Source organism: Pipistrellus hanaki, assembly GCF_964339955.1.
Source record: "Pipistrellus hanaki genome assembly, chromosome: 4".
Classification (NCBI taxonomy): domain Eukaryota; kingdom Metazoa; phylum Chordata; class Mammalia; order Chiroptera; family Vespertilionidae; genus Pipistrellus; species Pipistrellus hanaki.
The window spans coordinates 13,584,343-13,598,087 of record NC_140506.1 but is presented as its reverse complement, the minus strand read 5'-3'; the positions used below and the strand labels follow the sequence as shown (position 1 = coordinate 13,598,087).

Below are 13,745 nucleotides of genomic sequence, written 5' to 3'. Positions count from 1 at the left end.
AAACATTGTTAAAATTAAACGAAAAGCCAGGAAAGGTGCTGCAGTCATATGGCACATCCTCCATGCCACCTACAGCGGGAGTCCCATAAGATGCTTTGGAACTTTGTATCTGAAGGCTTCTCCTTTGCTGCTGTTTCTAGAGTCATACCAGAAGCGTTTCAAGAGTAAATTAAATATTTTTGCTACCTGAGAGTCTTTTTATTGAAAACATATTTACATAGAGCATGGAATGTAAAAACAGTGCAGCAGGGTTGGGACTCCTTTTCCGGGTGGCAGAATTTGGCAGTTGGTAGTGGCTGCTATGGCACTAATTGTTTCTTTTCTTTCAGCGCTGGCATTTGTTGGTAGTGGAAAGTGTTTAGAACCTTGTACAATCTCCACTAATTTCGGCTGTAATATGCTCTTCATATCATGAAAATTGAATCTGGTCTCTTTTGCTCAGTTGTACCAGACCCATGCAGATTTGCAGATTTCATTTTAAGGCACCAAGAGGCTGGAAGGGTTTTCAAAGCCACAGCAACTGAGGCCCACTCTCCCCAGTACTGGGTTCTCGTTTTGCTTTTCAAAATGAAGTGAACTTTTTTTGGTCTGATCATAAATAAGTTCTTTGGACAACAAATTTCATGGAATACAGCTTTGTTACAATAAAGCCATTTGAAGAATTATTCTATTAGGACATTTCTTAATTCTCTGGAAATAAATTCAGAATTGTGTATTGTAACTTGTATTTACCTATAATTTAAATAACAGTTAAATCCAATGAAAAGTGATTGAATTTTGTGCCTGGCGTCAATATAATGATTATTATTGCAAAATAGGGCCTTTGGCAACAACGGGATCCCTGAGAACTATCAGAAATGGACTAACTCATGTTATTTGTGTTCAGTGTTTGCTTTGTCAATATTTAATCCTCAAATAACCAAAATGATTAGTGTATCAGAAAATCCTAATATTAATATCCTAGATAACTGAAAGTTTTCTATACTTTTATTTAAATACAATTAATACCATTGTTTGCATCCTGAATATTATACAGTCAGTTAAAGAAATGTTATTACATAACAAGTAAATGTCTTATCAAGGACCAAAATGTAGAAACCTCTGCACAGAGTTTGGCATGGAATGCTTACCCAACATGTCTTATATTGGCCAACCTTGAGTAAGAAGCACATTTGATCCTACAGATCAGCAAAGGAAGATTTTGCAGGTCTGGGAACATCAGTTTAGTGAGAAGCAAGGCAGAATTGTATGTTTTATGTCAACATTAATTCAATTTCATACATTTGCGATGTCTTGAGGTTCTACTATGCTTACTTAATTCCTTTCTTTTTTGTTCTACTGCATCATCCACTCCCCTTATTTTAACTTTCTCATGCCAATTTTTCTCCAAGTAGCACCTATTTTTCTTAGCCAAGGGATTGTGTAAATGTGGACTCAGCACTGCTCCCAGTTGCCTAATCAGGAGCTCATATCTGAAACCAAGGAAAAGATTTAACCAAGTATCCAGAACTGATTAGATAAGAGCGCCTTGGTGCTTATTGTGAGGTACTTATTTATAACCCTGTAGGATCACCACTAACACATGTCCTTGGCAAAGTCAGTCAGGCAAAATTGTTGCAATTATTCATTTGACATTCACTTTGGAGGTTTGGTCACGACGCCTTCTTTTGTGTCGTGGGATTTGATTCCTGTCCCAGCCTAACAGCTAACTGTCCTTTGTTCATTTTGGACACCTGTTTCATTTCCTGGCCAGGGTCAGTAGTCCCCCCTGGGCTCACTTCTCCAGCATCCTCTTGAGCACATGACTCCACTTCTGACTGCACCAAAGACTCTGTCTCTTCCAGTGAGTGTCCTGCATTCCCCCAGAGCACTTTCCCTACACATGTGCCTATTCGTTCCCACGTAGAATCCAAGTAGTGACACAACCCTAATTATTCTCAGATGATCTTTAATGACGTCGTTTTATTTGAGTATGAAGTGAAGAATAAAAGTGAACACACACACACACACACACACACACACACACACACATCTATGCTTGAAATAAGTACCTAAAATGAATGAACTTCCAAATTCCTTTAACAACTAATTATATGTTATATTTATATACTTCTGTGTTTGGTAAAACAAACTTCCCAGTGTGGTCTTCATCCCAAAGAGATATTTTAAAAGGCAGTATAGCTGCATTTGAGTGAGCCAAAAAGTCCCTGGAAGTGAACCAGCTAGTCATATGTCATATATTAGATGTTTCAAGTACCAAGATCTTGCTATCTTTTCTGTTTACAATAATCACTTAGGTAATATAATAAAAGCAAACCCATTTATATTAGCAATGGTTAATATATAATGTTTAGAAAATTGATTTTATGAGAAATGTTCAAGCTTAATATAAAGAAAAAAAATGGAAACTTCTCCAAAAATCATAAAAGAAACATTTAAAAGATAGAAAAATGTCTCATGTTCCAATCTGGATAATTAATAACATAATCCTGCCAAGTCATCTAAAATTTATTCTGTAAATTTAATACAATACCAATCAAAGTTCCAAAGTGTTTATTCTGTTGGCAAATTGACTTTAAAGTTCATTTGAGAGGTTTAATGCTCAGATGCAATGCTAACTATAAGTAAACTAGAGGCCCAATGCACAAAATTCATGCAATAGTAGGCCTTTGCAACCCCAGCCACCCTCACAGCCCTGGCTATATCTGGAAGATACTCCAGAAGGGACTTTGTCTGTAAGGTAGTCCAGAAGGTTGTCTGCATGGTCATTCTGCTGTTCAGTGGTTTGGTCGATTTGCATATTACCCTTTATTATTATAAATTGGTCTGGGAACATAATGGCAATGTTATTAGATTTTTAACTGCACCATGTAGCCACTTATATGATAATTATGTAAGAAAAAACTAAGATATTTTACTGACATCTAGAGATATAGGGAAAAAAGATGTTGAAATTTAATATTATCTTTGACTTTTTCTACTTCCCCTTCTCTGTTCCTCTAAGTCAGTAGTCGGCAAACTGTGACTGGCAAACCACATGTGGCTCTTTGGCCCCTTGAGTGTGACTCTTCCACAAAATAGAACATGCTAACATGCACGTACAGTGCGATTGAAACTTCGTGGCCCATGCACGGAAGTCAGTTTGGGGCTCTCAAAAGAAATTTCAATCATTGTACTGTTGATATTTGGCTCTGTTGATTAATGAATTTGCTGACCACTGCTCTAAGTAATCAATGACTCTTCCTCAGTGATGTCTATTAGTTGTGATACTTGTGCTGAGCTAGCCTCTTCAAATGACCCCACATCTTCATCTCTCAGTGCTCCAAAACATTCAAAAGACTGCTTTCTTACCTTACACAATAGCTTCAGAATTTGCAAAGACCTGCAGATGATTATGAAGTCAAATTAAAATGACAACATACATGGTTTCTAGGTGCTATAACTGTGAAATTAACAGACTTCCTACCAACAACGTAATCATAGGTATATTTCTAAAACCTTTCAAAGCTTCAATTTCCTCCTCCTCAATGAACATTATAATATTACTTCATAGGGTTGTGTGACAAGTAAATGTGCCAGGATGCCCTAGCCAGTTTTGTTCAGTGGATAGAAGGGTCCCTGGTTCGATTCCCATCAAGGGCACATACCCACATTGTGGACTTGATCCCAAGTAGGGGGCATGCAGGAGGCAGCCAATCTACGATTCTCTCTCATCATTGATGTTTCTTTCTCTCTGTCTCCCTTCCTTTCTGAAACCAATAAAAAATATATTTTTCAAAATGTGACAGGATAATGAATTGAAATATTTAATTCAGGTTTTTGTGCTCAAAGACATAGAGTACCAAAAAGAGTAAGACAGTCTTCTCTCATCACAAGAAGCTAGATGGACATTGTGCTTTTTGTTCTGAGTTTCTTACATTGGGTTTTTGAATCATAAAGATGACAATAGAAATCCTGAAGCGCTCATAGCATCCAGGCTTTTGGATATGTCAACATTTCCATGGGCAGTAATAGGCCAGCATAGAAATGAGAAATTTTGAGAGCCCATCCATAGACTTAAAGGGTGGTTAATGGGGACTTTTCAGGTCCATGAATAGTGAGATTAATGCCTGGTTTCCCCCAGTGGCTTGGCTAAGCCTTAGAACCTTAAATGGGAGAAATTAATAGATTCTTCTACATTGACAAAGATTTTTCAGATAGTGGTATCTCTCTTGCATTTTACTAAAGGGCAGAAATATGCAGATATTTGTTGGTTTACTTGGGACTGTCAAAATTCCAGCCTTGACTCAAACAATTTGTGTTGGTTCACAACAGACTGCAATGAAATATCTATTCCTTCTTCTGCTTAAAATCTTTGACTTTTGCTTTTCTTCCTAAGCAAGAGTTCCTCAGTTGGGAGCCCTCAAGACTTCTATTTTTAAAAAGTGCATTTATTGCCCTGGCTAGTATTGCTAAGTGGTTATAGCTTTGTCCTGCAGACCAAAGGGTCACAGGTTTGATTTCTTGTCAGGGGCATGTGCCTTGACTGCCCCAGCCCTGGTAGGGGCTCATTCAGGAGGCAACCAATGGATGTGTCTCTCACACATCAATGTTTCTCTCTCTCTTTCTCTTCTCCTTCCCTTCTACACTTTCTAGAAATCAACTGAAAAAATATTATTAGGAGAGGATATATTTATATATATACATATAGACTCTCAGTCATGGAAAAATGATCTCATTACATCAACCATAAATAAATATAGAGTCAATATAGAGTCTAGAATAATCAGACAACTTAAATATCAATAAAATTTCTAATATTAAATATGCATACACATATAGTATACTATATTTTCATATATGTTCATATATTAAGTATATATGAATTTTAAAGAAAGAGGTAGAAATTATTAACACATGACAACTAAATACAAGCAAATTTTAACAATCTAAAATCTGCCAATATGAACTCAGAATTTTCAGAAAAGTTAAATTTTCATTAAACCCATCCTCCTCATAGGCAAGGGCTACTGATTTTCATGGATCTTACAGGTAAGGATTTTTCTGCATAGAAAGTTGTTGTTTAAATATAGCAATTTACCTACATGTATTAATTGCATTAGCAATCAGAAGACCCAGTTTAATTCATTAGCAATCAGAAGACCCAGTTCAAAGCACATGCCCGACTTTCAGGCTCAATCCCTAGTAGGAGGCATGCAGGAGGCAACTGATCATAGGTATTGATTCTCTATCATCATTGATGTTTCTATCTCTCTCTTCCTCTCTGAAATCAATAAAAATATTTTTAAATAAAAATAAATAGTAAATATTGAAAATGCATGAAGTTGCCAGATACATTACCTATAGCTTTGATGAGCTTGAGATCTTCAGCAAATAAAAGTTTGGAATTCTCCCCACATAAAATATTCATGGGTAAGTTGTTGTAATTTTCTATTATTACCTAGGGCCCTCCAGTGGCAGAACATTTGTGCATCGCATAATGTTGGGTTACAATTATTTTGACATATTATTGAAATATACCAAAGACCAAATTTACTCCTTTCGTTAATTCATTAATTTAAAAAATATGTATTGTGCACCTACTGTATAGAAGCATGGTCTTTAGGTTTCATCATTGGAAAAACAAAACCAAAAACAAAGATTTTTGCACTTTAGGAGCTCATAATTAACACTGATGATAAAAAAAAAATAAGCAAAATAATTAAGTGATATGGTACTTTGTAAGGTAATAAGGACTATGAAAAATAGAAGAAATAGTACAGCATAAGGAGGTATCAGGAATGTGGAGGAGGTGGAGAACATCCAGTTGCCATTTTACATGGAGTAACCAGTGAATAGTAATACCAAAAGAGCTAAGACAACCATGCAGATATCTGAATTGAGCATTTATGGAGTTTGTCAAAGAAAAATGTCACTTGAATCCTATTGCCAAGGATATTACCAACACTTACTGATTGCCTACCACTGCTCTCCATGGCCAAGGTCTTCTACAATGAACCCAACTTCTCTAATGGAAGTTGACATTGCCCACAGTCATTTATCAATTTCTCAGCTCCCAGATTCAGGAGCTGATCATCCACTGCTGTGCCAGTCCAAAGAACACCTGGTTGATCCAAACCATACAAGCTAGCTGATAAGTCTCAAATTTTACCTATAATTTATAGACAGCTAAAAACAAACCCCTAGTTTAAGAGTTATCAATCTGTCCTTAATTGACCTAAGGTGACTCTTGCCCACTCAGGGAATACAGAAAATAATCTCCAAAGGATCTCTATCAGACCTGTGTCAGCAAGGAAACTTTAGAATTTTAACTGTTGGTTTCCATCTACTTTTTTTTTTTCTTATTTATTTACCATCTACTTTTGAATTTGCCCTAAATGTTACAGGTTATCATTGTTATCTTAAAGTAATTTTAGATTGGCTGCCTTTAAAAAAGGAAAACAAACAGCAAATTTGGAGACAGACCAATGCCAGGTGGGGGTGTAGAAGATGAGTTGAGACCTGCCCCTGTACCCACCACAGCCTCGTGGCCCACAGTTCCTTTCAAGGTAGACAAATTGTGCACCAGGCCCCTAGTATCCTATCTAATAAAAGAGTAATATGCAAATGAAACATCACTCCGCTATACCCACATGTCACACCCACCAGCCAATCAGAATCAGATATGCAAATTAACCCCAACCAAGATGGCTGCAGCCACAGAGAGCAGAAGGGAGGCTTGTGTTTCCCTGGCAACGGAGGAAGCCAAGCTTTCTACCTGCTCTTGCCAGCCTAGGCCTCCACTCAAGGCTACAAAGTTTCAATGATAGAAGATAAATAAATCCAAACAGAAATGGCAGCAGCCACAGAGCTGGAAAGAGCAGGAGGCTAGAGTTGCTCCCGGTGATGGAGGAAGCCAAGCTTTCCACACACCTTGGCTGGCCCATGCCTCCACTTAAGGCTACAAAGTTTCAATTATAGCCGATACATAACCAAACAGAAATGACTGTTGCCATGGAGCAAGCAGAAGGCATGGCTCTGCTCCAGGCTACAAAGTTTCAATTGTAGAAGGTAAATAAATTCCTGATAACAGGGTCTCCACTTGGGTTGCCAGGGGGCATGGCCAGCCTGCAAATCACCACAGGCCCCTCATCCAGGCCACCCCATATTCCAAAGAGAACCCTTACCCTAATCCAGGATATCCTTCAGGGCAAAAACGCTGGCTCCCACATGAGCACCAGGCTTCTATCCTATCTGATAAAAGAGTAATATGCAGATTGACCATCACTTCAACACACAAGATGGCTGCCCCTTGTGGTCAAAGATTGCTGCCCCCATGTGAACACAAGATGGCTACCACAAGATGGACAGCAGGGGAAGGCAGTTGGGAGGACCAGGCCTGCAAGGGAGGCAATCAGGCTAGCAGGGGAAGGCAGTTAGGGGTGACCAAGCTGGCAGAGGAGGAAAGTTGGGGGTGACCAGGCCTACAGGGAAGGGCAGTTGGGAGGGACCCAGGCCTTCAGGGGAGAGCAGTTGGGAGGGACCAGGCCTGCAAGGGAGGGCAGTTAGGGGTGACCAGGCCTGCAGGGGAGGGTAGTTAGGGGCAAACAGGCTGGCAGGGGAGCAGTTAGGCATCAATCAGGCTGTCAGGGGAGTGGTTAGGGGGTGATCAGGCTGGCAGGCAGAAGCAGTTAGAGGCAATTAGGCAGGTTGTGAGCTAGCAGTCTTGGATTGTGAGAGGGATGTCTGATTGCCCATTTATGCCTGATCTCACCAGGCAGTCAGACATCCCTCAAGGGGTCCCAGATTGGAGAGGGTGCAGGCTGCGCTGAGGGACGCCCCCCCCACCCCATCCAACATTCATGAATTTTGTGCACCGGACCTCTAGTATGTATATAAATTTGGGGAGGTAGGTATTAAAATCTGAAGTGAATCTTATACAGATATAACTTTAAAATAATATGGTGCCAAAAGAGGCATCAAGAAGAATAACTATTAAAGAATATTAAACCTGTTTATTCTTTTCTTAAAAACAGACTCCTAAATCTTTTGTTAAGTATCAGTTTCCTTTAGGCCCTACATTCCTGATTCCATTCTTACTAAAAGAAATCCTGTGTATAGCCATAAATATACAGGCTTTCCTATTAAGTTATGTTTGTAAAAAGAATTCTGAAAATATGGGTGGGTTGTTTATGTAGTTACCAGAAAGAGATGGAATTTCAAAAGTAAGAAAGACCATTAAGAAGAAATTTGTTTGATACAGTTGAAGGCTGAGAATATTCACTAGAACTAAATTCTCTTCAGGGTTTAATAACTAAACAAGCACTCTTTTTATTTGTCTATAAAATCCCCCTTGGATCCTAATGGATTTCAAAGGCTCATTGTTATCTGTAATAAAATATGAAAATATCACATGCTAATTGGATATCATGGTACCAATACTGAAATTGGCATCGTTAAACCTGAAAAGTTTTGATTGGCAGGAGAACCCAGACTCATTCCATCTCTTTTCTACTTGGCCAAAGGAAAATTTCAAATCAATGATTCCACAAGATAATGCATAGAGAATTTGTATGGCCACTTCCAAAGCAGAGAACAAGAGAAGATTAAGCTAATATTCTAGATCTATGACTAGACTATTTTGTCTTTTCTTTCATCATCACACTACATTCCTGAAGGCAGGGGAACTTGCCCTTAGATCCTGTATATCTCTAGAACCTTTGACTCCATACTTTTAAAACTTCAAAATTCTCCCATTGACTTTAGAAAAGTCAAATACTGCTGATCCTAGCAACCAAGATTCTTCATAATCTGGTTCCCTCACTACCGTCCATTTTCTCAGTACATCACAATGTGAGACTGAACCAGCCACAATGCTTCTTCTTGCCCTGAAACACACTACACTGATTCTTTTATGATCTGGGAAATGATTCCTATCAAGTTATCCCAATTCTACCCAGAGATGGGAAACAGAATGATGCCTCCAATTCCTAGCAGCTGTGATTATGTTGCCTGACATGGTTAAACGACTTTGCTGCTATGGTTAATGACCTTGAGAAAGGGAAATTATCCTGGATTACCTAAGGCTTAGTGGGTATGTGTAACCGTGAGGGTCCTTATTAGTGAAAGAAGGGGACAGGAGAAGCAGCATCAAAGAAAGACACATACACACAGAAGCAGGGATTAGAGCAATGTGATTGCTGGCTTTGAAGATGGAAGGAGGAATCATATGCATCTTTCACTTCCGATAGACAATTAATATTGAATTAATATGTTATGACTTCCCCCATAATTTAAGAATCTCACACCAGTACAATTCCATTTAAACCCTCATTCATTTTTGCACTGTTATTGTTATATATTTCATTTCTACATATATCACAAACTTAGTACTCTGTTAATATTTTTGTTGTAAGAAGACAATGGACTTTAAAAGAATTTGGGTTGTTTGGTATTTAAAGTAACTGTAGTGAATATATTAGAAGAAAGTTAATATTCTTCAGATAAGTTGGAGTTTTAAGTAACAAATATATTTTTTTTCTTTTTTAGTTGGTATAGTCTTAATCCAGAAGTAGTAGAGGTAAAGCAGGGAGATATCTTAAGTATAACCTGAGTGTAGATTTACATGTTGTTGTTTTTTAATTTAGTCCCTCGCATAAGGTGATTCTTAGGATATTGCTTTTACTGCAGAATGTCAAGTTTATACCAATTTTAGATAGATGTTCTGTTCCTAAATATGATTGTAATGCAGTGTGTGATATGTTCCTGCCTTATTTTCTGTTAGCTTATTGGCCCCATTTCAATGCATCCTGTACACACAAGGGGGCAGAATTAAACTAGTGGTGAGAATACAGATTCTAAGCTTTCTGGTTTGAAAATAGATGAGATTTCATACTTGATTTACAACAATTTTTCCTATGTAGAATGTTTTTCTTTTCCATTGAAACATATTTGTTCGTCAGAAGCAGTCTAGTTAAATAAGATAAAGTCTATGCCTTAGAAATAAATGGTCAGTTTATGTTTACAGGGTTATTCTTATTCTCCAATGTCTCTCATTTAAGTATTACCTAAATTACACTCATTTTTGGTCTCTGAGGAGAATGATCACATAAGTAAAACATAGTGACTGTCTCAATACTGAGAATGCAGACCTCCATTTGTTTCTATCAAAAGAAGGATAAAATTCAAAGGAGACAAGACCTCAGAGTAAGCTTGAGAGTTGCAATCAGAATTAAATATCCTGATTTCTCAAATATTGTCCAAGACTTCTCAAATATGCCCCTGTTTCTCAAAAACAAAACTCTTCACATATCTGTTCTCTGTAGCCCACAGGCATTTCAGGGGGAAAATGTTCATTCCTTTCTTGGTCATCATGGTCCATCTTAAGTATAAAATATATTGAGTAGCCAGATAATTATGAACTGTGAATGCATAATAATTTGGCCACTCAATATATATCCTATATAATAAAAGGCTAATATGCTAATTGTCCCCTTGACCAGGAGTTCAACTAGCAGGCAGGCCAACAAACCCCCCCATGTTCCTCCCCCTGGCCAGGCTGGCAGGACCCCTTCCATGCACGAATTCATGTACCGGGCCTATACTGAGTGGCCAGTTTATTATGTATTCAGAGATTATAATAATCTGGCCACTCAGTGTATATGATCATAGAAAGACTAAATAATCCTTTCTTTTCTGTTTTATACTATCCTTCCTTCACCTGTTAAGAATGTAAATGTTACCAGGGAGAAAGTATTGTCTTTGATATTTATTGCTAACACTTAAAATGCTAATATCCATGGGAGAAATAATTCACTGGCTTCAATTTACATAGAGAAAACTGGATGAAATAAAATCCCTCTTGCATATTTCGAAGAGCTGAGAGGGAGGGGAGACGGAAAGTACTACCTGTCAAGGGGAAGTTGAGGAAGAAACTAAGAAAATGGGAACCAACCCGGAAGTAGAAAAGGGTTGATGCTATGACAACATATTTATATCACAAGTTAACTTTGGGAACAACCTGCTAAGCAGGCTTCTTTATCTGTCATTTATTTTCAGCCTCCTTTGAGAAGATATTTCACTGAAAATTGATATAGAAATGGGATCTGTCTGATGTTTGACATGATAGCAAAAACTAATATTTCCTCCTCTTAATTCTTGTGAAATTTTTGGTTAGGTGTCAGTAACTTGACTTATAAAGCAATTAATTTTTTCATCTGTGAAGGTCACATACTGTATCCAAATATAATGAACATATCACTAAAAACTAAGACTACAAATATATAAAAGTATATCATACCATATCTGCATTTTGTCATTTTGAACGTGTTTCTTTTGTTCAATTAAAACAGCATTTTTACAAGGGTAATAATCTCAAAACAGTTAATATCCTGTTATTAACTCAGGGGAGCTATTAGAAAGACAGCCTCATAATTTCATGTTGTGGTTAAAAAAACAACTGAAAGTCAACAGTATCTTTAAAAAATGAAATAAATGAGGCATAAATGAAGAAAGTGCCTGGAGAAAATTTGAATGGAACTAAAAAACAAGCATCATGATTTCTGAATCCTAATTATCTACTAGTTAACAAAGACCATCCCCTGTCCCATTTTTTTATGTAAAAATGTAACCATAAGGAAAAGTTCCACAGCTACTAGATTCATTCCGAATGTTTAATTTTAACATTTTAAAAAAATCCATCTAACTGCTTTTTTAAAAAAGCATGCTGATTAAACTTGCCAGTGTGCCAGGAAAACTAATGGGTACTTTTTGCTGATTATTTTAGGAAGGCCTCATTTGATATAAAATAATTTATTAGGTCACATTTTTTTAGACTTCTAATATTTGATCCTTAACAGCATCTTTCCCCCTTCCTTCCATATGAAAAGGAGTTGCTCTCTCTTAATTCTTTCAACTAATATAATAATAACCATTCGAACATTGAAATTAAAGAAGTATTCAGGTAAGGCATTTGAGGAAATAATACAGACAGGATTCTTACGAGACAGTAAAAATTCATCAAAGGAAATGCTCACTCTCAAGACCCCTGCACTTACAATTATCATTTACTCCTCATGCATGAGATTGGTTATAAACCTCATTTTTTTGCGAAGACACTGAGGCACAGAGAAATTGAGTGACTTGTCTGAGTTTTCAAGGCTAGCAGAAGAGCTAGGGTATCACCCTGGGTTCTCTAATTTTATTATAAAAAGATGAATATAATTAACATTAAACAAGTTCTCATTGTATGACAAGCACTATTCTAAATACTTTACATGCGTTATTGTACCGAATCCTTAAATCAACTCCTTATTTGTATCCCTGTCTCAAGAAGAGAAAGCAGGTGTGGGGTGTTGAAGTAAGAGTATAAGTGGTCAAGGCAGGATTTGCTTCTCATGCTTTGCTATCCTCCTCATTGAAACGCTTTCACTCGTAAATGCTGCAAAATGTTTGCCATCTTTCTTTGCTCTTAATCTAGATTCCCAAGAAACATTTGAGGTTGTCCATCATGGGCTTTGGTGTATTTTCCTTTTCTTTTTCTCACGTTCTTAGCTGGGGACTCAGACCCTGGCATTGGGAAGCAGAAGGCTGGAATTCCGGACCCAGCCTCCCATCACCAACTGTCACCGTGGGTGGGTCATCCAAACTCCTCCAGGCCTTCGTTTTCCCTGAAGAAAAACTCTAGTTTGCTCTAAAGAGGCAGGGTTAGAATTGATAATTTACAAAGCCACTTTCTATTCTCACATTCACAGAGTTATGCTTTTGAAGTCCACTCCTATTTTTGAAAGAAAGGTTGTTTCTTTTTTTAAAATGTATTTTTATTGATTTCAGAGAGAAAGGGAGAGGGAGATAGAGATAGAAACATCAATGATGAGAGAAGCATCGATCAGCTGCTTCCTGATGCCCCACACTGGGGACAAAGGCCCACAACCTAGGTATGTTCCCTAATCGGAATGGAACCATAACCTCCTGGTTAATAGGTTGATGCTCAACCACTGAGTCATGCTGGCTGGGCTGTTTCTTTTTTGGTTTGTTTGCTTTTTGTTGTTAATTCTCACTTGAGGATATTTTCCCACTGATTTTTAGGGAGAGTATAAGAGAGAGGGAAAGACAGGGAGAAACATCGATGTGAGAGAAACACATCAATTGGTTGTCTCCTGCATGAGCCCTGACCAGGACCGGAGCCAGGGAGGAGTCTGTAACTAAGGTATGTGCTTTTGACTGGAATCGAACCCAGGATCCTTTGGTCCATAGGCTGACACTCTACCCACTGAGCCAAACCTGCTAGGGTATGAGCTGTTTCTTTTTGAATTGTGCTGCCATAATGTACAACTGTAAAAGCTGCATGATTACTGTACCAAGCAGGACTATAAAATGGATTTGATTCCACAAAACTTCATTGAGCACCTAAACAAAAATATTTTCAATTAGCAGCTGTATAAGACAATATACATAAGCCAACCATAAGTTATGCATTACAAAAATGAAAAACAAGAAGAACATCAATAAGATGTTATTAGATAAGACTTTCAAAATATAACTTGATTTTAATAAAGTCCAGAATTAGCTCTATAAATAATAAAATTTACTCAGATTATCTCAAGTGCAAACTTATTTCTGATGTTCAGTGTATGATTGAGGTGACAATGTAGGTTATTATGAAAAGGCAGAGGAAAAAATGTTTATAAAACAATTCAAAATTAAATCTATTTTTGTTATTACATCTTTCAAATGGGTACAGTAAGAAAAAGAACAATTTAAAACCA

General features: G+C 37.5%; 1 protein-coding gene across 1 annotated transcript in view; it reads right to left on the bottom strand.

Moving 5' to 3' along the window:
* TRIO (trio Rho guanine nucleotide exchange factor) overlaps positions 1 to 13,745 on the bottom strand; it is a 749,917-nt gene that overhangs the window by 52,622 nt on the left and 683,550 nt on the right. The window lies entirely within an intron of this gene.